The sequence below is a fragment of the Pan troglodytes genome, chromosome 20, assembly GCF_028858775.2.
Source record: "Pan troglodytes isolate AG18354 chromosome 20, NHGRI_mPanTro3-v2.0_pri, whole genome shotgun sequence".
NCBI lineage: Eukaryota > Metazoa > Chordata > Mammalia > Primates > Hominidae > Pan > Pan troglodytes.
This window is the reverse complement of record NC_072418.2, coordinates 56499953-56524213: the sequence shown is the minus strand read 5'-3', so window position 1 is coordinate 56524213 and position 24261 is coordinate 56499953. Positions and strand designations below refer to the sequence as shown.

General features: G+C 46.0%; 11 non-coding genes across 11 annotated transcripts; all 11 read right to left on the bottom strand.

Moving 5' to 3' along the window:
• Positions 1-318: 318 nt before the first annotated feature.
• MIR526B (microRNA mir-526b) lies at positions 319-400 on the bottom strand. Its single transcript, NR_035871.1, has one exon. It is a non-coding gene; the product is annotated as a microRNA mir-526b (primary transcript).
• A 3408-nt stretch (positions 401-3808) lies between these two features.
• On the bottom strand, positions 3809-3892 carry MIR520A (microRNA mir-520a). The gene has a single exon (NR_035855.1). It is a non-coding gene; the product is annotated as a microRNA mir-520a (primary transcript).
• A 2296-nt stretch (positions 3893-6188) lies between these two features.
• MIR1283A (microRNA mir-1283a) lies at positions 6189-6274 on the bottom strand. Its single transcript, NR_035634.1, has one exon. It is a non-coding gene; the product is annotated as a microRNA mir-1283a (primary transcript).
• Positions 6275-8200: 1926 nt separating this feature from the next.
• MIR519C (microRNA mir-519c) lies at positions 8201-8286 on the bottom strand. The gene has a single exon (NR_035852.1). It is a non-coding gene; the product is annotated as a microRNA mir-519c (primary transcript).
• Positions 8287-9673: 1387 nt separating this feature from the next.
• MIR515-2 (microRNA mir-515-2) lies at positions 9674-9755 on the bottom strand. Its single transcript, NR_035836.1, has one exon. It is a non-coding gene; the product is annotated as a microRNA mir-515-2 (primary transcript).
• A 2780-nt stretch (positions 9756-12535) lies between these two features.
• Positions 12536-12621, bottom strand: MIR520F (microRNA mir-520f). The gene has a single exon (NR_035860.1). It is a non-coding gene; the product is annotated as a microRNA mir-520f (primary transcript).
• A 2120-nt stretch (positions 12622-14741) lies between these two features.
• MIR519E (microRNA mir-519e) lies at positions 14742-14827 on the bottom strand. Its single transcript, NR_035854.1, has one exon. It is a non-coding gene; the product is annotated as a microRNA mir-519e (primary transcript).
• An 857-nt stretch (positions 14828-15684) lies between these two features.
• Positions 15685-15766, bottom strand: MIR515-1 (microRNA mir-515-1). Its single transcript, NR_035835.1, has one exon. It is a non-coding gene; the product is annotated as a microRNA mir-515-1 (primary transcript).
• Positions 15767-18978: 3212 nt separating this feature from the next.
• On the bottom strand, positions 18979-19064 carry MIR520E (microRNA mir-520e). Its single transcript, NR_035859.1, has one exon. It is a non-coding gene; the product is annotated as a microRNA mir-520e (primary transcript).
• Positions 19065-20462: 1398 nt separating this feature from the next.
• MIR498 (microRNA mir-498) lies at positions 20463-20586 on the bottom strand. The gene has a single exon (NR_035825.1). It is a non-coding gene; the product is annotated as a microRNA mir-498 (primary transcript).
• A 2152-nt stretch (positions 20587-22738) lies between these two features.
• Positions 22739-22810, bottom strand: MIR1323 (microRNA mir-1323). The gene has a single exon (NR_035663.1). It is a non-coding gene; the product is annotated as a microRNA mir-1323 (primary transcript).
• Positions 22811-24261: the final 1451 nt, after the last annotated feature.

The following is a 24261-nucleotide window of genomic DNA, read 5'->3' as shown; positions in this document are numbered from 1 at the left end:
CTCCAGGACAGACTACAAGGGAGGCCTTAAAAGCTCCTAAAGAAACCCCGTCTCTACTAAAAACACAAAATTAGCCAGGCATGGTGGCGCAGTCCTATAATCCCAGCTACTCGGGAGGCTGAGGCAGAAGAATCACTTGAACCTGGGAGGCGGAGGGTGTGGTGAGCCGAGGTCGTGCCACTGCACTCCAGCCTGGGCAACAGAGACCCTGTCTTAGATAAAAAAGAAAAACAAAACCCCAACATCATCCAAGTCTGATTATAAGCATGCTCTGCAAAGATATTACGAAGATCAGCATCAACTACAACGTTGCTTTTCTCAGACAGTAAGCCTCTAAAAGGAAGCACTTTCTTTTCTTTCAGACAACAGAAAGTGCTTCCCTCAAGAGGGTCACAGCCTGACATCTTCTTGCTCCGACGCCGTGGATTTTTTCCTGGAATTTTCTTTGACCAAGTTAAAATAGACACAAAAATAAAGATGCATTTATTGACCCTGTTTGCATATTTTATGGAATCCAGAATATAAACCTCTATAAGGACCATCTGCAGTTCCTTGCTTCAAAGGCTCAGCAGGTTAGCCTTGTTCATCAAGGGGCAATCCTCCTGAGTTTTGTCCCCAAAGAGAAAAAGCAATGCCTACTACACATACCTTTAACCAAGAGAATTGGGCAGGATTTCTGGAGAACAGCAATGGATTTTAAGCCAAGTATTCACTCGAGTTCCAGTACAGGACCCACAGTCACGAAGGGAGCATCCAAAATGGAGTCTACGATGTTGAAGAATATACACTGTCATATGCACAAACACTCTCCAGAGTAGACCACAGGCTAGGATGTAAAAACTACTCAATAAAATTTGAGCAGAAATACACAAGTACAAGTGGGGCCCAGTGGCTCAGACCTCTAACTCCTCGAACTTTAGGAGGCCCAGGCAGGAGGATCACCTGCCTCAGGAGCTTGAGACCAGCCCCGGCAACATGGTGAGACCCCATGTGTACGAAAATTACAGAAGTTAGCCAGGTGTGGTGGTGCATGCCTGGAGACACTAATTCAGCAGGCTTAGGTGGGAGGTGGAGGTTGCAGTAAGCCGAGATCACACCACCACACTCCATCTTGGGTGACAGAGGCAGACATTGTCTCAGAAAAAACCGCACACACACGCGCGCACACACACACACACACACCCAAAGTGATATCGGAATATTCTCTGTGTTTAGAAGAGTATTTTTTGTGTACATAATATATAAGAATATAAAATGAAATATACATCATGTATTTTTGAGACCCTGTCTCAAAGAAAGTTCCAAATATTGCATGCTTATAGGAAGAATAATTCCTACACATAACTGCTTGCTTTGGAAGTACACATAAAAAAATTTAAATGACATAGAATACGCTGGCCACTGCACAAAGGCGAAACCCAAGTCCATGCTGGTCCCATATTCATCTAATTATTTTTATTTTATTTATTTATTTATTTAGAGAAAGAGTCTCACACTGTTGCCCAGGCAGGAGTGTAACGGTGTGATCTCTGCTCGCTGTAACCTCCGCCTCCCAGATTCATGTGATTCTCCTGCCTCAGCCTCCCGAGTAGCTGGGATTACAGGTGCGTGCCACCACACCCGGCTAATTTTTGTATTTTTAGTAGAGACGGGGTTTCACCATGCTGGCCAGACTGGTCTCGAACAACTGACCTCAGGTGATCCTCCTGTCTCAGCCTCCCAAAGTGCTAGAATTACTGGTGGAAGTCACCATACCCAGACTAGTCCCATATTTAAAATTAGGAAAAAGCAAAAGATGCCCACACCTCAACAGCAATGTTCGAGTACATCTCAAATACATTGCACATCCCATCTGCAAGGGACGCTGAGGTCCCCTTCAATTCTACGTGAACCCACGTGAGGTTCTATAAACCAGTGCCTGAATAATTTCTACGTAGGAAAAGTTGTTGATAGCCGGGCGTGTTGGCTCACACCTGTATTCACAGCACTTTGTGAGGCTGAGGCAGGTGGACCAACTGAGGTCAGGAGTTCCAGACCAACCTGGCCAACATGGCAAAACCCTGTCTCTATTAAAAATACAAAAAGTAGCCGGGCGTGGTGGCGCATGGTTGTAGTCCTAGCGACCCGTGAGGCTGAGGCAAGAGAATCGCTTGAACCCGGGAGGCAGTGGTTGCAGTGAGCTGAGATCACGCCATTGCACTCCAGCCTGGGCGACAGAGTGAGACTCTGCCTCAAAAAATAATAATAATAATAAAATAAATAAATAAATAAAAGGTGTTGAGGACTGGAAGAACACGCATCGCTCACTATGGCAACAAGAAGAGCTGCTGTGCATTCCACCTGTTACGAGGGAGCCCCTTCTAGGGTCCTCAAGATTTTTGTGAAAACAACTGGTTTTGTTGCATGCTACATTTATCACTGTGACTGAGATTCATCTTGTCTACAACAGTTTCTTATATTAGCCACAGCTAATATAAGACACATTTGACATCTTAGCAAGTAACTGGCATTTAGATGCAAGGTTTAAGCCCATTGGAATGGTACCTTGGAATCGTTACCCAAAGAAAATAGGATAAACATGGCAGCTACAGTCAAAGAACTCACTGGGGTTGGCATTAGTGGGTGAGGGTTGAATCAACTACACCCTTCCTGCAGAGAAAGCAGGTCTATTCCAAGAAATGATGGCAAGATGTTGGGGAAAAACAAATTTCAGTGTTATGGACAAGCAGATTACACTAAAAAGACACGAGTGAACAGGAACAAAAAGAAATTGTATCAATACGGACACCCATTGGGGATTACAGAATAGACTGGATGGACTTGGAGGATTACCCACTCTCTTAATGAAGGAACCATGGTTTGGATTGATTATACTAAATTGATGGGAGGCCACTGTATGACATGACCAACCCAAATGAAGTCTGTGGGACCAGGTGCTATGTAATCTGTTTTTAAAGAAATGGGATCTTGCTATGTTGGCCCAGGCTGGAGTGCAGTGGCTATTCAAAGGTGGGATCTGTGCATGCTATAGCCTTAAAATCAAAGGACCCTCCCACCCCGGCCCCTGCAGTAACTGGGACTGTGTGCCCCATGATGCCTGGCCAAGTCAACTATCTTTGAAATAGGTCATCAGGACAAGGTGGCTCACACCTGTAGGATCGCTTGAGCTCAGTAGTTGAGACCGTCCTGAGCAACAGAGACCCCATCTCTACCAAAAATTAAAAGCTGAACCAAGTGTTGTGTCACACCCCATGAAATCCCAACTACTTGGGAGGCTGACTCAGGAAGACCACTTGAGGCCGGGCACAGTGGCTCATGCCTGTAATACCAGCACTTTGGGAAGCCAGGGAGGCAGATCACTTGAAGTCAGGAGTTGAGAACAGCCCAGCAAACATGGTGTAACCCCATCTCTGCTAAAAATACAAAAATTAGCATGACATGGTGGTGGGCGCCTGTAATCCCAGCTACGTGGGAGGCTGAGGTGGCAGAACTGCTGGAACCTGGGAGATGGAGGTTGCAGTGAGTGGAGATTGTCCTACTGCACTCCAGCCTGGGTCACAGAGCCAGATTCCATCTCTAAATGAATGAATCAATGAATGAATGAATGAATGAATAAATAAATAAATAAATAGGGGGTCTCTTGGGCCCAGGAGAGCTAGGTTGGAACTGCCACTGCACTCCAGCCTGGGCAACAGAGACCCTGTCTTGGAAAAAAACAAAATCAGAACCCCAACATCACCCGAGTCTGATGATGAGCGTGCTCTGCAAATGTATTACCAAGATCAGCATCAACTTCAACGCTGCTTTACTCAAACCGCAACAGTCCAAAGGGAAGCACTTTCTTTTCTCTCAGACAACAGAAAGTACTTCCCTCTGGAGGGTCACAGCCTGAGATATTCTTACTCCAGCACTCTGGGTTTATTGTTGGAATTTTCCTTGACCAGGTTTAAATGGACACAAAAATAAAGATGCATTTCCTGGCCCTGTTTGCATGTTTTCTGGAATCCAGAATATAAACCCCCTAAAAGGACCATCTCCAGTTCCTTCTTTCAAAGGCTCAGCAGGTTAGCCTTGTTCATCAAGGGGCAATCCTCCTGAGTTTTGCCCCCAAAGAGAAAAAGCAATGCCTACTACTCATACCTTATCTTTAACCAAGAGAATCGAACTGAATTTCTAGAGAACAGCAATGGATTTTGAGCCAAGTGTTCACTTGAGTTCCAGTATAGGCACACGTAGTACCCATGGGGGCATCCAAAATGGAATCTAAGATGTCGAAGAATGTACACTGTCACACACACAAACATCCTCCAGGAGAGAGCACAGGCTACGCTGTAAAAGCCCCTCAATAAAAAAATACACAAGTACCTGTTGGGTGCGGTGGCTCACATCTCTAACCCCAGCACTTCAGGACGCCGAAGTGAGAGGATCACTTGAGCTCAAGAGTTCCAGACAAGCCTGGGCAACATGGTGAAGCTTCATCTGTAGAAAAAATACAAAAGTGAGCCAGGTGTGGTGGTGCATGCCTGTAGACACTAATTCAGGAGGCTGCGGTGGCAGGTGGAGGTTGCAGTGAGCCAACATTGCACCACTGCACTCCAGCCTCGGCGATATAGTCAGGCCGTGTCTTGAAAAAATTAGAAACACATACACACACACACACACAAAGACACACACTCAAAGTGATAGTCTCCTGCCTCACCCTCCGGAGTAGCTGAGACTACAGGCGTGTGCCACCAGGCCTGGCTAATTTTTTGTATTTTTAGTAGAGACATGGTTTCACCATGTTGGCCAGTCTGGTCTCGCCCTCCTGATCTCAAGTTATCCACCCGCCTCGGCCTCACAAACTGCTGGGATTACAGGCGTGATCCACCGCACCTGGCCATACATCATATATTTTTGAGACCCTGTCTCAAAAGAAAGAAAGTTCCATATACTGTATGCTCACAGAAAGAATAATTCCTACACATAAGTCCTTGCTTTGGCAGCACACACCCCCGTCTCTAAAATACAAAACCTAAATCAAGTGTGCGTTGATAACGTGGTCATACACCCTGTATTTCAGCTTCATTTACCCAATAAAAACTCAAAGCCCATGCACTCCACCTCTGTGCTCTTGCTAAGCAATGCACATCCCATCTGCAAGGGACACTGAGGTCCCCTTCAACTCTACCTCAAGTCAAGTCAAGTGAGGTTCTGTAAACCAGTGCGGGCGTAACTTCCACGGAGTAAAAGGTGTTGAGGGCTGGACGAACAGGCATCACTCACTATGGCAACAAGAGCGGATGTGCATCCCACCTGTTACTAGGGAGGCCCTTCTAGGGTCCTCAAGGTTTTTGTGAAAATATCTGTGGTTTTGTCCCATGTGACATTTATCACTGCAACGGAGATTCATCTTGTCTATAATAGCTTGTTTCTCATATTAGCCACAGCAAACATTTCACAGCTTACCAAGAAATTTGCATTTAAATGTGAGGTTTTGCAGGTTGGAATGGTACACTGGAAAAATTACCTGCAGAAAACAGGATAAACAGTGCAGCTGCAGTCACAGCACTCACTACGGTTGGCATGAGTGGGTGAGGGTTGAATCAACGACACCCTTCCTGCAGAAAAAGGTCTATTCCGAGAAATAAGTGGAAGCTGTTAGGCAAGAAAAATTTTCGATGTCAGGGACGAGCAGATTAAATTAAAAAGACAGGAATGGGCCGGGCACGGTGGCTTACATCTATAATCCCCAGCACTGTGGGAGGCCAAGGAGGCAGATCACTTGAGGTCAGGAGTTGAGACCAGCCACGCAAACATGGTGAAACCCCGTCTGTGCTAAAAATACAAAAACTGGCAGGTCATAGTGGTGAGCATTTGTAATCCCAGCTACTAGTGACACGGAGGTGGGAGAATTTCTGGAACCTGGGAGGCAGAGGATGCAATGAGTGGAGATCATCCCACTCTACTCCAGCCTGGGTGACAGAGCCAGGCTCCATCTCAAAAATGAATACACAAATAAATAAAAAGAGGATCACTTGAGCCCAAGAGAGCTAGGTTGGAAGTGCCACCACACTCCAGCCTGGGCAACGGAGACCCTGTCTTAGAAAAACACAAAACCAAAACATAACCCCGCTATCATCCAAGTCTGATGATAAGCATGCTCTGCAAATGTATTACCAAGATCAGCATCAACTTCAACACTGCTTTTCTCAAACCGTAACCCTCAAAAGGGAAGCGCTTTCTCTTCTTTCTGACAACAGAAAGCGCTTTCCTTTGTAGAGTCACAGCCTGAGATCCTCTTGCTCCAGCACTCTGGGTTTCGTGTTGGAATTTTCTTTGACCAGGTTTAAATGGACAGAAAAATAAAGATGCATTTAGTGGCCCTGTTTGCATGTTTTCTGGAATCCAGAATAAAAACCCTGAAAAGGACCATCTCCAGTTCCTTGCTTCAAAGGCTCAGCAGGTTAGCCTTGTTCATCAAGGGACAATCCTCCCGAGTTTTGTTCTCAAACAGAAAAAGCAATGCCTACTAGACATACCTTATACTTAACCAAGAGAATTAGACTGGATTTCCAGAGAACAGCAAATGGATTCTGAGCCAAGTGTTCATTTGAGTTCCAGTGCGGAGACACACAGTCCCACTGGAAACATCCAAAATGGAATCTAAGATGTTGAACTATATACATTGTCGCACACACAAACATCCTCCAGGATAGACCACAGGCTAGGTGGTAAAAGCTCCTCAATAAAATTTGAGCAGGAATACACAAGTACCAGTTGGGTGTGGTGGCTCATACCTCTAATCCCAGCATATCAGGAGGCCAAGGCAGGAGATTCACTTGAGCTCAGGAGCTCAAGACCAGCGTGTACAACACGGTGAAACCCTGTCTGTAAAAAAATACAAATGTAGGCCAGGTGTGGTGGTGCATGCCTGTAGACACTAATTCAGGAGGCTGAGGTGGGAGGTAGAGGTTGCAGTGAGCCAAGATTGAAACACTGCACTCTAACCTGGGCGACTGAGCCAGATCTTGTTGCAAAAAAAATCTAAAAAAACACACAAGCAAAAACAACCCCAAAGTGTTATCAGTCATCTTTGTGTGTAGAAGAGTATTTTTTGTGTATATAATTATATATATGGCTATATGATGAAATATACATCATATATATGTATACACACAAACACACCCATATATATATATATATTTTTTTTTTGAGACAGTCTCTCTCTCTATATAAATATATATTATATATATATATTTTTTGAGACAGTCTTATTCTCTCGCCCAGGCTGGAGTGTGGTGGCGTGATCTTGGCTCACTGCAACCTCCATCTGTCCGTTCAAGTGATTCTCCTCCCTCAACTTCCCCAGTAGATGGGAATACAGGCGTGCGCCACCATAGCTGGCTAATTTTTTGTATTTTCAGTAGAGACAGGGTTTCACCATGTTGGCCAGGCTGGTCTCAAACTCCTGACCTCAAGTGATCCACTTGCCTCAACCTGCCAAAGTGTTGATATTGCAGGCATGAGCCACCGCTCATGTCGTATACACACAAAAACTGCTCATATACTCATGCACCTGGCTGTACATCATTTATTTTTCAGACCCTATCTCAAAAAAAAAGAAAGTTCCATATACTGTATGCTCACATAAAGAATTACTCCTACACATAAATGTTTGCTTTGGCAGCACACATAAGAAATGAATGGAGTGACAGAGATCACCATGGCCCCTGTACAGAGGTGATGCCCAAATTCATGATGGGTCTCATATTGAAAATTAAGATCAAAGGCCGGGTGCAGTGGTTCATGACTGTAAACCCAGCACTTTGGGAGGCCGAGGCAGGTGGATTACGAGGTCAGGAGATGGAGACCATCCTGGTCAACACGGTGAAACCCCATCTCTGCTAAAAATACAAAAATTAGCCGGGCTTGGTGGCATGGGCCTGTGCTCCCAGCAACACAGGAGACTGAGGTGGGAGAACCACTTCAACCCGGGAAGGGGAGATTGTAGTGAGCAGAGATCGTGACCCTGCAAAGAGGACCACCTGAGCCCAAGAGAGCTAGGTTGGAAGTGCCACTGCTCTCCAGCCTGGGCAAAAGAGACCCCGTCTTAGAAAAGAAACAAACCAGGAACAAAACCCCACCCTCATCCAAGTCTGATGATAAGCACGCTCTGCAAATGTATTACCAAGATCAGCATGAACGTTAACGTTGCTTTTCTCAAACTGTAATCCTCTAAAAAGATGCACTTTCTTTTCTTTCAGACAACAGAAAGCGCTTCCCTCTAGAGGGTCACAGGCTGAGATCTTCTTGCTCCGGCACCATTGATTTTTTGTTGGAATTTTCCTTGACCAGGTTAAAATGGACACAAAAATAAAGATGCATTGATTGGCCCTGTTTGCATGATTTCTGGAATCCAGAACATAAACCCCTATCAGGGCCATCTCCAGTTCCTTGTTTCAAAAAGCAATGCCGACTATACATACCTTATATTTAACCATGAGAATTGGGCTGGATTTCTAGAGAACAGCAATGGATTTTGAGCGAAGTGTTCACTCGAGTTCCAGTACAGTGACACACAGTCCCGACGGGGGCATCCAAAATGGAATCTAAGATGTTGAAGAATATGCATTGTCACACACACAAACACCCTCCAAGAGAGACCACAGGCCAGGCTGTAAAAGCTCCTCAATAAAATGAGCAGAAACACACAGGTACAGGTGAGGTGTGATGGCTCACACCTCTAAACCCAGCGCTTTAGGAGGCTGAGGCAGGAGTATCACTTGAGTTCAAGAGTTTGAGACCAGCCTGGGCAACACGGTGATACCTCATGTGTAGAGAAAACAGAAAAGTTAGCCGGGCGTGGTGGTGTGCACCTGTAGACAGCTACTCAAGAGGCTGAGGTGGCAGGTGGAGGTTGCAATAAGCTGAGATAGCACCACTGCACTCTAGCCTGGGTGACAGAGCCAGACCTTATCAAAAAAAAAAAAAAAAAAAAAACACACACACACACCCATAAAAATTACCCCAAGTGATACGAGAGTATTCTCTGTGTATAGAAGAGTGTTTTGTGTGTATATGACTATGTTACATGTATAATAAGAATATGATAAAATATATATTTTTGAGACCGTACATCAATAAAAATTAAGTTCCATATACTATGTGCTCACATGAAAAATAATTCCTACACATATGTGCTTGCATTGGCAGCACACATTAAAAAAAATTAGAGGCTCGGCTGGGTGGCTTACATCTATAATCTCAGCATTTTGGGAGGCTGAGGCAGGCAGATCACCTGAGGTCAGGAGCTGGAGACTAACCTGGCCAATGTGGTGAAACTCCATCTCTGCTAAAAATGCAAATATTAGCCAGGTGTCGTGGCACGTGCACCTGTAATCCCATCTACTTGGGAGGCAGAGGTTGCAGTGAGCAGATAACATGCCACTGCACTCAAGCCTGGGCCAGAGACAGAGACTCTGTTTCAAGAAAAAAAAAAAAAAGCAAGCACGGGACCACTTGAGCCCAAGAGATCTAGGTTGGAAGCGCCACCGCACTCCAGCCTGGGCAACAGAGACCCCGTGATGCAAAACAACTAAACAAGAACAGAACCCCAACATCATGCAAGTCTGATGATAAGCACGCTCTGCAAATGTGTTACCAAGATCAGCATCAACTTCAACGTGGTTTTTCTCAAACAGTAACGCTCCAAAAGAAGGCACTCTGCTTTCAGACAACAGAAAGTGCTTTCTTTTGGAGAATGACTGCATGAGATCTTCTCGCTCCAAAACTCTGGGTTTTTTGACGGAATTTTCCTTACCTGGTTAAAATGGACACAAAAATAAAGATACATTTATTGACTCTCTCTGCATGTTTTCTGGAATCCAGAATATAAACCCCTAAAAGGACCATCTCCAGTTCCTTGCTTCAAAGGCTCAGCAGGTTAGCCTTGTTCATCAAGAGACAATCCTCCTGAGTTCTGTCCCCAAAGAGAAAAAGCGATGCCTACCACACATACCTTATATTTAACCATGAGAATTGGGCTGGATTTCTAGAGAACAGCGATGGATTTGAAGCCAAGTGTTCACATAAGTCCCAGTACAGGGACACACAGTCCCCATGCGAGCATCCAAAATGGAATCTAAGATGATGTTTAAGAATATACACTGTTGTACACACAAACATTCTCCAGGATAGAACACAGGCTAGGCCATAAAAGCTCCTCAATAAATTTTTTTTTTTTTTTTTTTGAAACAAAGTCTCACTTTGTCACCCAGGCTGTAGTGCAGGGCCGTGATCTCAGCTCACTGCAAGCTCTGCCTCCAGGTTTCCAGCAATTCTCCTGTCTCAGCCTCTGGGGTACCTAGGATTATAGGCAAGTGCCATGATGCCCACCTAATTTTGCATTTTTAAAAATTTTTTTTCTTTTTTTTCTTTTCTTTTTGTGGAGAACAGGGTCTCACTATATTGCCCAGGCAGGTCTCAAACTCCTGGGCTCAAGCTATCCTCCTGCCTCTGCCTCCCTAAGAGCTGGGATTACAGGCGTGAGCCACCGCGCCCGGCTAATTTTTGTACTTTTAGTGGAAATGAGGTTTCGCCATCTTGGCCAGGCTGGTCTCAAACTCCTGACTCCAGGTGATTAGCCTGCTTTGGTCTCCAAGAGTGCTGAGACGACATGCCTGAGCTACCGTGCCTGGCCTGCAGACAGCTATTCCAGAGGCTGCGGTGGGGCATGGAGGTTGCAGTGGGCCAAGACTGCAACACTGCACTGCAGCCTGGGTGACAGAGCCAGACCTTGTCTCATAACACACACACACACACACACACACACACACACACACACACACACACAAGAAGGAAAAAAAACCCAAAGTGATACAAGAGTATTCTACAAGAGTAGAAGAGTATTGTGTTAATCATTATATTATCTATATAAGATGATATGATAAAATGTGTATCATATATAAGACATTGCCCCCAGAAAAGGAAGTTCTATATACTCAATGCTCACACGAAGAGTAATTTCTCCACCTAAGTGCCTTCTCTGGCAGCATATGTTAAAAAAAAAAAATGACAGAGATTCCCACGTCCCCTGCACAAAGTGACACCCAAATTCATGATGGTCCCATATTTAAAATTAGAAAAAACAAATGCCTACACCCACAGCCAATCATTTCTACTTCAAGTACATCTCAAGTATACTGTTAATCTGAAATACAAATTTAACCAGGTTTCCCTGCTCTGGGAAGCCCCCTTTGGTAATTCAGTTAAGGGTCTCCTTTGGAAGGTAATGGGTAGGAACATGGAGATGTCAGCCAAGGGAAGTGACTCTCAGGGATTTCTATGGATTATGCAGACACCCTGCCAGATCCCAAACTTCCCCAAAAGATCCTAAGTCCAGGCAGGAAGGACCACTGGGGTCCAGAAACCAAATGAAGTGGCCCTGGGCAGGAGTCTCTGTTGTCATATTCCATGACTAAGACAGCCAGGGAGCAGAGTGAAAATCCCAGGGGCTCTCTCTCCCAGAAGACACCTGCTCCGTCCAGATCAAACCCAAAATGTCCCCAGAGAATGATGCCTGGCTCTCCTTTCCCCTCGGCTCATCCTGCCTGCATCGGTGCAATGCCCTGACGTTCCCAGTCCAGAGGCCTTCACTCCTTCCAGTGCCCCAGGAGGGTCACCTTGCAGTTCTCAGGGAGGAAGATGGGGTCTTCCACCCTTGTGAGCTTCCCAGACATCAGGGTCTGCCCGCCCCACTCCATTCCCAAAGGATGTTCTGCCCAGTTCTCTCAGCCTCCTGCTTCCCTCCAGGGACCACCCTTCAGTGGTAAGATTCACACTGCAGAAAACCAGAACCAACCCATTATCCTCAACTGGACACCCATACAAGATTGGTCTACGTGACCGGCCTACAAGAGGCAGATCCAGAGCTAGAGAGATGGGGAGTCGTTGCCACGGTCTGGGTGGAAGAGGTGGGTGGGTACTGACTGCAAATGAGTATAAGCCTCTTCGGGGTGATGAAAATCTTCCAAAACTAGAGTGGTGGTGGCTGCAAATAAGCTAAAATCCACATCTCAGAGTTCATCTCAAAAGATTAGTTTCTCGGCTGGGCGCGGTGGCTCACGCCTATAATCCCAGCACTTTGGGAGGCCGAGGCGGGCTGATCACGAGGTTAGAAGATCGAGACCATCCTGGCTAACACGGTGAAACCCCGTCTCTACTGAAAATGCAAAAAATACAAAAATTAGATGGGCGTGGTTGCACGCACCTGTGATCCCAGCTACTCAGGAGGCTGAGGTTTCAGTGAGCCAAGATAGTGCCACTGCATTGCTGAGACACACAGTGAGACTCCCTGTCAAACAAACAAACAAACAAAAACGACCGGAGCCCAAGAAATGTAGGCTGAAGTGTCACCACACTCCAGCCTGGGCAACAGGGACCTTGTCTTGGAATACAACAAAACAAAAGCAAAACCCCACCATCATCCAAGTCTGATGATAAGCACGCTCTGCAAATATTTTATCAAGATCAGCATCAACTTCAACATTGCTTTTCCCAAACGGTAACCCTCTAAAAGGAAGCACTTGCTTTTCTTTCTGACCACAGAAAGCGCTTCCCTTTAGAGGGTCACAGCCTGAGATCCTCTTGCTCCAGCACCGTGGATTTTTTGTGGGAATCTTCCTTGACCAGGTTTAAATGGACACAAAAATAAAGATGCATTTATTGGGGCCGGGCGCAGTGACTCATGCCTGTAATCCCAGCACTTTGGGAGGCCGAGGCGGGCGGATCACAAGGTCAGGCAGATCAAGACCATCCTGGCTAACAGGGTGAAACCCCGCCTCTACTAAAAATACAAAAAATTAGCCTAGCGTGGTGGTGGGCGCCTGTAGTCCCAGCTACTTGGGAAGCTGAGGCAGGAGAATGGCGTGAACCCGGGAGGCTGAGCTTGCAGTGAGCCAAGATTGTGCCACTGCACTCCAGCCTGGGTGACAGAACGAGACTCCATCTCAAAAAAAAAAAAAAAAAAAAAGATGCATTTATTGGCCCTGTTTGCATGTTTTCTGGAATCCAGAACATAAACCCCTAAAAGGACCATCTCCAGTCCTTTGCTTCAAAGAATCAGCAGGTTAGCCTTGTTCATCAAGGGGCAACCCTCCTGAGTTCTGTCCCCAAAGAGAAAAAGCAATGCCTACCACATATACCTTATATTTAACCATGAGAATTGAGCTGGATTTCTAGAGAACAGCAATGGATTTTGAGCCAAGTGTTCACTCGAGTTCCAGCACAGGGACACACAGTCCCGATGGGAGCATCCAAAATGGAATCTACTATGTTCAAGAATATACACTGTCTCACACACAAACATCCTGCAGGATAGACCACAGGGTACGCTGTAAAAGCTCCTCAATAAATACAGAAATACACAAGTATGGGTGGGGCGTGGTGGCTCACACCAATAAACCCAGCACTTAAGAAGGGCAAGGCAGGAGGATCGCTTGAGCTCAGGAGTTCCAGCTCAACCAGCATGGGTAATATGGTGAAACCTTGTGCACAAAAAATAGAAAAGTTAGCTGGGTGTGGTGGTGCGCACCTGTAGACAGGTACTCAGGAGGCTGAGGTGGCAGGTGGAGGTTGCAGTAAGTCGACATGGCACCACTGCACTCCAGCCTGGGTGATAAAGCTAGACCTTGTCTCAAAACAAAACAAACAAACAAACAAACAAGAAAAACACAGAAAGAAACAAGTAAATAAATACCCAAAGTGATACAAGAGTGTTCTCCGTGTGTAGAACAGGGTTTGGTGTACATATGACTACATTATATACATGATAAGACTATATGATTAAATATACATCATATATTTTTGAGACCCTGTCTATGAAAAAAAAAAAAAAGAATATACTGTTTGCTCACATTAAAAATAACTCCTCACTGGGTGCGGTGGCTCATGCCTGTAATCTCAGCAGTTTGGGAGGCTGAGGCAGGTGGATTAGTTGAGGTCAGGAGTTCGAGATTAGCCGGACCAACATGGCAAAACCCCGATTCTACCAAAAGGACAAAAATTAGCCGGGCGTGGTGGCATGCACCTGAAATCCCAGCTACTCAGGAGGCTGAGGCAGGAGAATCGCTTGAACCTGGAAGGCGTAGGTTGCAATGAGCCGAGATCATGCCACTGCACTCCAGCCTGGGCGACAAGAATGAGACTCCATCTCAAAAACAAAACAAAACAAAACAAAAAAAATTCCTACACACAAGTGCTTGCTTTGGCAGCACAAAAAAATACAAATAATAATTAAAAAAAAAAAACCCTGGAGTCCGAGCAGGGTGGCTCATGCCTGTAATCCCACCACTTTGGAAAGCAGAGGCGGGCGGATCACCTGAGGTCAGGAGTTCAAGACTAACCTGGCCAATGTGGTGAAACTCCATCTCTGCTAAAAATACAAAAATTAGCCAGGCGTGGTGGCACGTGCCTTTAATACCAGCTACTCGGGAGGTAGAGGTTGCAGTGAGCAGAGAATGTGTCACTGCCTGCCTGCCTGGCCCACATAGTGAGACTCTGTCTCAAGAACAACAAAAAAAAAAGTGGGGGGGACCAACTAGCCCAAGAGGTCTAGGTTGAAAGTGCCACCGCACTCCCGCCCGGGCAACAGAAACCCTGTGTTGCAAAAAAACTAAACAAAAACAGAACCATGCAAGTCTGATGATAAGCACGCTCTGCAAATGTGTTACCAAGATCAGCATCAACTTCAAGGTGGTTTTTCTCAAACAGTAACACTCTAAAAGGAGGCACTTTGTTTTCTTTCAGACAACAGAAAGTGCTCCCTTTTGGAGAATGACTGCATGAGATCTTCTCGCTCCAAAACTCTGGGTTTTTGGTTGGAATTTTCCTTACCAGGTTAAAATGGACACAAAAATAAAGATGCATTCATTGTCCCTGTTTGCATGTTTTCTGGAATCCAGAACATAAACCCCTGAAAGGACCATCGCCAGTTCCTTGTTTCAAAGGCTCAGCAGGTTAGCCTTGTTCATCAAGGGGCAACCCTCCTGAGTATTGTCTCCAAAGAGAAAAAGCAAAGCCTACCACACATACCTTATATTTAACCAAGAAAATTGAGCTGGATTTCTAGAGAACAGCAATGGATTTTGAGCCATGTGTTCACTTGAGTTCCAGCACAGAAACACACAGTCCCGATGGGAGCAACCAAAATGGAATCTAAGATGATATTTAAGAATATACGTTGTGGGCCAGGCACAGTGGCTCATGCCTGTAATCCCAGCACTTTGCGAGGCCGAGGCAGGCGGATCACCTAAGGTCAGGAGTTCAAGACTAACCTGGCCATCATGATGAAACTCCATCTCTGCTAAAAATACAAAAATTAGCCAGGCGTGGTGGCATGTGCCTGTAATACCAGCTACTCGGGAGGCAGAGGTTGCAGTGAGCAGAGAACGTACCACTGCACTCCAGCCTGGGCCACAGACAGAGACTGTCTCAAGAGAAAAAAAAAGGGGGGGGGGGCGGGGGCGGGGACCAACTGAGCCCAAGAGGTCTAGGTTGGAAGTGTCACCGCACTCCAGCCTGGGCAAGAGACCCTGTGTTGCAAAAAAACTAAACAAAAACAGAACCCCAACATCATGCAAGTCTGATGATAAGCACGCTCTGCAAATGTGTTACCAAGATCAGCATCAACTTCAACGTGGTTTTTCTCAAACAGTAACGCTCCAAAAGAAGGCACTCTGCTTTCAGACAACAGAAAGTGCTTTCTTTTGGAGAATGACTGCATGAGATCTTCTCGCTCCAAAACTCTGGGTTTTTTGTTGGAATTTACCTTACCAGATTAAAATGAACACAAAAATAAAGATGCATTCATTGGCCAGGCGCGTTGGCTCACGCCTGGAATCCCAACACTTTGGGAGGCTGGTCAAGAGACCACGACCATCCTGGCCAACATGGTGAAACTCCGTCTCTACTAAAAATACAACCATTTGCCGCTTGTGGTGGCATGTACCTGTAGTCCCAGCTACTCAGGAGGCTGAGGCAGGGGAATTACTTGAACCAGGAGGTAGAAGTTGCAGTGAGCCGAGATCGTGCCACTGCACTCCAGACTGGCAAGAGTAAGACTCCATCTCAAAAAAAAAATAAAAATAAAAAAGGTGCATTCATTGCCCCTGTTTGCATGTTTTATGGAATCCAGAACATAAACCCCTGAAAGGACCATCTCCAGTTCCTTGCTTCAGAGGCTCAGCAGGTTAGCCTTGTTCATCAAGGGGCAATCCTCCTGAGTTTTGTCCCCAAAGAGAAAAAGCAATGCCTACTACACATACCTTATCTTTAACCAAGAGAATTGGGCTGGATTTCTAGAGAACAGCAATGGATTTTGAGCCATGTGTTCACTTGAGTTCCAGCACAGAAACACACAGTCCTGATGGGAACATCCAAAATGGAATCTAAGATAATGTTTAAGAATATACATTGTTGTACACACAAATACCCTCCAGGACAGACCACAGACTAGGCCGTAAAAGCTCCTCAGTAAGATTTGACAGAGCAGGGGGGAAAAAAAGAATGTACATTGTCACACACATGAACATTCTTCAGGATAGACCACAGGCTAGGCTGTAAAACCTCAATAATTTTTTTTTTCTTGGAGACTAAGTTAGGAAAAACAAATGCCCACACCTAAACAACCAATCATTTCTAGTTCAAGTACATCTCAAGTATACTGTTGACCTGAAATAGAAAGTTAACCGGGTTTCCCTGCTCTGGGAAGCCCCCTTTGGTAATTCAGTTAAGGGTCTCCTTTGGAAGGTAATGGGTAGGAACATGGAGATGTCAGCCAAGGGAAGTGACTCTCAGGGATTTCTATGGATTATGCAGATGCCCTGCCAGATCCCAAACTTCCCCAAAAGATCCTAAGTCCAGGCAGGAAGGACCACTGGGCTCCAGAAACCAAATGAAGTGGCCCTGGGCAGGAGTCTCTGTTGTCAGATTCCATGACTAAGACAGCCAGGGAGCAGAGTGAAAATCCCAGGGGCTCTCTCTCCAGGAGACACCTGCTCCATCCAGATCAAACCCAAAATGTCCCCAGCCAGTGATGCCTGGCTCTCCTTTCCCCTCGGCTCATCCTGCCTGCATCGGTGCAGTGCCCTGACGTTCCCAGTCCAGAGGGTGGAGGTTGCAGTGAGGGGAGATCACAGACTGTCAGAGCCTTCCTCTCTCCTTGCCTATGCATGGGTTAATATTCACCTGAAGTCCCAGCTACTAGGGTACGCATAGGAGCACAGCCCAGTTTAGTCTGGGTGACACTGTGAGACCCCCATCTCTAAAATTTAAAAATTAAATCAAACGTGCAATTTTTTGACCTGTTCATGCACACTACATTTCGGCTGCATTTACCCAATAAAAACTCAGAGCCCATGCACTCCACCTCCGTGCGCTTGCTAAGCAGTGCACATCCCATCAGCAAGGGACACTGAGGTCCCCTCCAACTCTACCTCAACCCAAGAGGCGTTCTATAGAGCAGTGCAGGCATAACTTCCATGGAGTAAGAGGTGTTAAGGGCTGGACGAACAGGCATCGCTCACTGTGGCAACAACAAGAGCTGCTGAACATCCCACCTGTTACTAGAGAGACCCTTCTAGGGTTCTAAAGGACCCTATTTTTGTGAAAATATCTGTGGTTTTGTCTCATGTGACATTTGTCACTGTGATTGAGATGGATTTTCTTTACAATAGTTTATATTAGGCACAGCAAACATTTTTAGATCTTGCCAAGCAACCTGTATTTAGAGGCGAGGTTTTGCCTGTTGGAATGGTACATTGGAATCGTTACCCACAGGAAATAGGATAAATGGTCCAGCTGTAGTCAAAAGAACTCACTAGGGTTGGCATTAGTGGTTGAGGGTTGAATCAACTATAAGCTTCTCACAGAGGAAGCAGGTCTATTCTGAGAAATGATGGTAAGTTGTTGGGAAGGAAAAATTTTCAGTGTCAGGGACAAGTAGATTAAAATAAAAAGACAAATGAACAGGAAAAAAAAATCCCCATTGGGGACTGCAGAACAAGACTGGATAGGCCGGGCGTGGTGGCTCTCGTCTGTAATCCCGGCACTTTGGGAGGCTGAGGTGGGTGGATCACGGAGGTCAGGAGTTCGAGACCAGCCTGACCAACATGGTGAAACCCCATCTCTAGTAAAAACACAAAAATTAGCTGGTCATGGTGGCAGGCGTCTGTCATTCTAGCTACTTGGGAGGCTGAGGTGAGAGAACTCCTTGAACTCAGGAGGCAGAGGTTGCAGTGAGCTGAGATTGCACAATTGCACTCTAGCCTGAGTGACAAGAGCCAAGCTCTGTCTCAAAAAGACTGGATAGACTTGGAGGCTTATTTACTCTCTTAATGAAGGAAACATGGTTTGGATTCATTAAACTAAATTTATAGGAGGCCATTGTTTGACCAACACAAATGGTGTCTCTGGAACCAGGTGCCATGTAATGTATTTTTTTTTAAGAGATGGGATCTTGCTATGTTGGCCCAGGCTGGAGTGCAGTGGCTATTCAAAGGTGTCATTAGTGCACGGTATAGCATTGAAATCAAGAGACTCTCCCACCCCAGCCTCTGCAGTAGCTGGGGCTGTGTGCCCCACTATGCTTGATCATGTCAACTATCTTTAAAATGGGCACGGTGGCTCACACCTGTAGGATTGCTTGAGCTCAGGAGTTGAGACCATCCTGGCCAGGGTGAGGCCCCATCTCTACAAAAAATTGAAAAATCTACCAAATATGGCGGCACACCCCTATATTATAGTCCCAGCTACTTGGCAGGCTCAGGCATAGAGGACCAGTTCATCCCAGGAGTTCTAGGTCGGAAGGGCAACTGCATTCCAGCCTGGGTGGAGACCCCCATCTTGGAGTAAAAACAAAACCTCACATCACCCAAGTCTGATTATAAGTATACTCTGCAGGTGTGTTACAAACATCAGCATCAACCTCAAGGTTGCTTTTCTCAAACAGTAACCCTCAAAAAGGAAGCACTTTCTTTCCTTTCAGACAACAGAAACTGCTTCCATCTTGAGGGTCACAGCAGGAGACAGTCTTGCTCCAGCACTCTGGGTGTTTATTGGTTTCCTTGGATTCTAAAACCTTGACCAGGCTGAAATGAACACAAAAGTAAAGATACAGCCAAACATTCATTTGCCCTGTTTGCATGTGTTCTGGAATCCCAAATTATAAGCCCATTAAATGAACATCTCGGGTTCCTTGCGTGAAAATCTCAACAGGTTGCTCTTATGAATCAAGAAGCAATCCTCCTGAGTTTTGTCCCCCGAAAGAAAAAGCAGCGACTACTATACATACCTTAAATTTAACCAAGAGAACTGGCTAGATTTATAGAGAACAGCAATGAATTTTGAGCCAAGTGTTCACCTAAGTTCCAGTACACGAACATACAGTCCTGATGGGAGAATCCAAAATGGAATCTGAGCTGTTTAAGAATATACAGTGTCAGTCAGGCGTGGTGGTGCACACCTGTAATCCCAGCTACTCGGGAGGCCGAGGCAGGAGAATTGCTTGAACCCAGGAGGCACAGGTTGCAGTGAGCCGAGATCACGCCATTGCACTCCAGCTTGGGCCACAAGAGTGAATCTCCGTCTCAAAAAAAAAAAAGTACAAAAATTAGGAATATATATGGTCAGCCTGGGCAGGGTAGCTCACGCCTGTAATCTCAGCACTTTGAGAGGCCGAGGCAGGACTCCTGAGGTCAGGAGTTCAAGACCACCTTGGTCAATATGGCGAAACCCCACCTCTACTAAAAATACAAAAATTAGGCGGGTGTGGTGGAGGGTAATCCCGGCTACTCGGGAGGCTGAGGCAGGAAAATCACTTGAACCCGGGAGGCGGAAGTTGCAGTGAGCTGAGATTCATGCCACTGTACTCCAGCTGGGGCAACAAGAGTGAAACTCCATCTCAAAAAAAAAAAAAAAAAAAAAAAAAAATATATATATATATACACACACACACACACACATTGTCATGCACACAAATATTCTCCAGGATAGACCACAGGCTAGGCCATAAAACCTCAACAGAATTTGAAGAGAAATATGCAAGTATGAGTAGGGAGTGGTGGCTGACACCTGTAATTCCAGCACTTTGGGAGGCTGAGGCAGGAGGATGCTTGAGCCCCGGAGGTTGAGAGGCTACAGTGAGCTGTGAACATGACACTGCACACCAGTCTAGGCAAGAGTGAGACCTCATCTCTATTTGTATTAAATAAGCTATATTTTAAAAAATTACGCTCCTGAAGACCTTTCGGGCAGGGAAATTCTCAGGCAATTTACTCACTGTAGCTTCATGAAATTACCAAGACGCTTATGACTATTTCTGTTAAAATGAATTTTCTAAGTACATTTCCTGGATCAACAGCATCCAGAAGTAAACACAGGAATCTGATTTCATGCTTGTTTAAAAAACTACCAACATTGCCATCAACTTCCTTAGACGATTGCTCTCAAACTGTGAGCTTCAAGCCCTGGAGGTGCTTTTCATCCAGTTATAGAAAAACGCCCCCTGGCTTGAAATCACAGCCTGAGCTTCACTTCCCAAGGGAGGGTTTGGGGCTTGAGCATTCTCAGGGTCCATCTGAAATCAGAGTACAAACAAAAGGCATCCCAGAGCAGTCCACTCTCAATAATAAGCAGAATTAGGCAGAAGTAAGTAGAAGTTTCAAATAAGTTTGCAAACCAACTCAATGGACATCTACTGAACCCTCCCCAACATTCAAATGCACATGTAGCATAGGACGGGACAGACGTTATGAGACACATAATACACGAGGCATACAACGGAGAAGGACTGAAGTACATTATGTTCAATCACCACCATAAAATGCAATTAGAAATCATTGTTGAAGACAGGCACGGTGGCTCACGCCTCTTATCCCAGCATTTTGCGAGGCGGAGGTGGGCAGACCACCTGAGGTCAGGAGTTCGAGACCAGCCTGGCCAACATGGTGAAACACTGTCTCTACTAAAAATACAAAAATTAGCTGGGTGTAGTGGGGGGCGCCTGTAATCCCAGCTACTGGGGATGCTGAGGCAGGAGAATTGCTTGAACCCGGGAGGCAGAGGTCGCAGTGAGGCAAGATCGCACTACTGCACTACAGCATGGGAGACAGAGAGAGACTCCATCTCAAAAAAAAAAGCTCTCAAATGGTCAGGCAGGATGGCTCAAGCCTGTAGTCCCAGCACTTTGGGAGGTGGAGGCAGGAGGATTGCTTGAGTCCAGGAGTTTGAGACCAACCTGGGCAACATAGTGAGACCCTGTCTAAATACACAGATAGATAGGCAGGAAACATGGTGAAACCCCATTTCTACTAAAAATACAAAAAATTGGCCAGGCGCAGAGACTCAAGCCTGTAATCCCAGCACTTTGGGAGGCCGAGGCAGGCAGATCACAAGATCAGGAGACCGAGACCATCCTGGCTAACACAGTGAAACCCCGTCTCTACTAAAAATACAAAAAAATTAGCTGGGCGTGGTGGCGGGCACCTGTAGTCCCAGCTAGTCGGGAGGCTGAGGCAGGAGAATGGCATGAATCAAGGAGGCGGAGCTTGCAATGATCCGAGATCACACCACTGCACTCCAGCCTGGGCAACAGAGCAAGACTCCATCTCAAAAAATAAAATAAATAAATAAATAAATAAAAATTAGCCAGGCACGGTGGTGCACACCGGTAATCCCAGCTACTTGGGAGGCTGAGGCAGGAGAATCACTTGAACCCAGGAGGCAGAGGTTGCAGTGAGCCAAGATTGTGCCATTGCACTCCAGTTTAGGCAACAAGAGCGAAACCCTGTCCCAAAAAAAAAAGAAAGAAAAAAAGAAAATGCTTAGACATTTACATTGAGACCAAGAAAAATGGCTCCCTAGATCCCAACCCAGGTCTATGGCACCAAACAAAATCTGTGGGTGGGCCCCAACAAGCTGCTTCAGCCAAGCTTCTGGGTTTTTGTCATAAATTTAAGAACCTCTGGGAATGGGGGCACATGCATCTGTAATACCAGCTACTTGGAGGCTGAGGCAGGATGATCACTTGAGCCCAGGAGGTTAAGACTGCAGTGAGCTATAGTCACACCATTGTACTCAAGGCTGGAAGACAGAACCCCTGGTCCATGATATCCTGGGTAGAAACCAGGACATCTACTAAATAGATGGACTGGTATGGGGGGCAGAAGGGAAAGGAAAACTTCACAGGAAGCACTTTTTTTTTTTTTGAGTGTCGCTTTGTCACCCAGGTTGGAGTACAGTGGCATTATCTTGGCTCATTGCAACCTCTGCCTCCTGGGTTCAAGCGATGCTCCTGTCTGCACCTCCCAAGTAGCTGGGATTACAGGCACATGTCACCATGTCCAGCTAATTTTTGTATTTTTAGTAGAGACAGGGTTTCAAGTGCCTCGCCCGCCTCCCAAAGTGCTGGGATTACAGGCGCGAGCCACCCCACCCGCCTTAGGAAGTACATACTAAGGAGCCAAGTTAACTGCAATTCCTGGGGTCTCAGAACAATGTTGCATAACAGACATTTTTGCTTTGCATTAGAGGGATTTTTGCCTAGGAGAGAGCTTAGAAAATGGAATGCATTCAATGTGAGAAAGCTGATTGCAGTGGAGAGAAAAAGAAACAATAGAAAAGCAAAGGCCAGTCCACTGGGTGCATCCATGTGGTGCAATGCGATGGGGGGCTGGGGATGGGTTATGATGAGTATTCACAATTGACATCCCCAAAACTGGGTGCACTTTCCTTTCAAACCACAGAAAATGCCCCTCAGTTTTGAGGACCTCAGTCTGAATGTCACGTCTGACTTCAAACTCTTCCTACGTGGTTAACTCACACTAGGGTTCGCTGTCCTCACACTGCAGATGGAGGACGTTCACACAGCACTCATGCAGAAGCTCCCAGCCAGATCTTGAAAAAAAATAACCTCAAAGAATCCTCAGGCTGCCCAGGGAGTTGCTAGGAAAAGGCAGACACACCAGCATTTACACAAATTCACTTACATCACTAGTGGTAGGTTTCACATAAAAACCTTTGATTTATGAGAAGGCTATGCACATGTTACACATCCAGTCAGAACCAATCATGCACTCTAATCATACACTTTAATTTCACTTTTTTTTTTTTTGAGACAGAGTTTCACTCTTGTTGCCCAGGCTGGAGTGCAGCGGTGCGATCTCAGCTCACTGCAACCTCTGCACCCCATGTTCAAGCCATTCTCCTCCTCTACTCAGTCTCCTGAGTAGCTGGGACTTCAGGGGCCCGCCACTATGCCAGGCTAATTTTTGTATTTTTAGTGGAGATGGGGTTTCACCATATTGGCCAGGCTGCTCTCGAACTCCTGACCTTGTAATCCGCCCGCCTCAGCCTCCCAAAGTGCTAGAATTACAGGCAGGAGCCACGGCACCCGGCCGTTTTTGGTTTTAAATTTCTCAGCATTACCTATGAAAGAATCCAAGTGTACATTTCCACAGTCCTGTCTATGAACACAGAAGAATGAGTGATTGGCAACAAACTGATGCTTCAATGCCATGATAGGAGCAAGTGGGCTTCAAAACTATCCTAATACCTGACCTTTTTATTATTATTATTATTTTTTTTTGAGACAGAGTCTCGCTCTGTCGCCCAGGGTGAAGTGCAGTGGCACGATCTCGGCTCACTGCAAGCTCCGCCTCCTGGGTTCATGCCATTCTCCTGCCTCAGCCTCCCCAGCAGCTGGGACTACAGGCGCCTGCCACCACGCCCGGCTAAGTTTTTTGTATTTTTTTAGTAGAGACGGGGTTTCACCATGTTAGCCAGGATGATCTCGATCTCCTGACCTCGTGATCCACCCGCCTCAGCCTCCCAAAGTGCTGGGATTGCAGGCGTGAGCCACCGCGCCCGACCAATATCTGTCTTCTTGATGCAAATCCAAGTTTAGCATCCTTATTTGGGCATTCATTTGTTAATCTATTCTGCAGTCTTCTGATCTACGTCTTATGCTACTCTTCTTTGCAATTTTACTGTAAGGCAAGAAATTCCTAGTCTTCAGTAACCTGGAGTTAAGATACCAGTCCCCATCAGTTACAATCAAGGACTCACCTCAGCACTCAAAATGCCCGGGTCCCACACGTCACAGGCAATGTGCCAATATGTTCTTATCAGACTCCAGAAAGCACTCCCAGATTGCATGTCACCAAGCGGACAATGATCACAAGCCCCAGGGAAAACCTGCAAGGTAGCATAGAACCCATGTCCCTC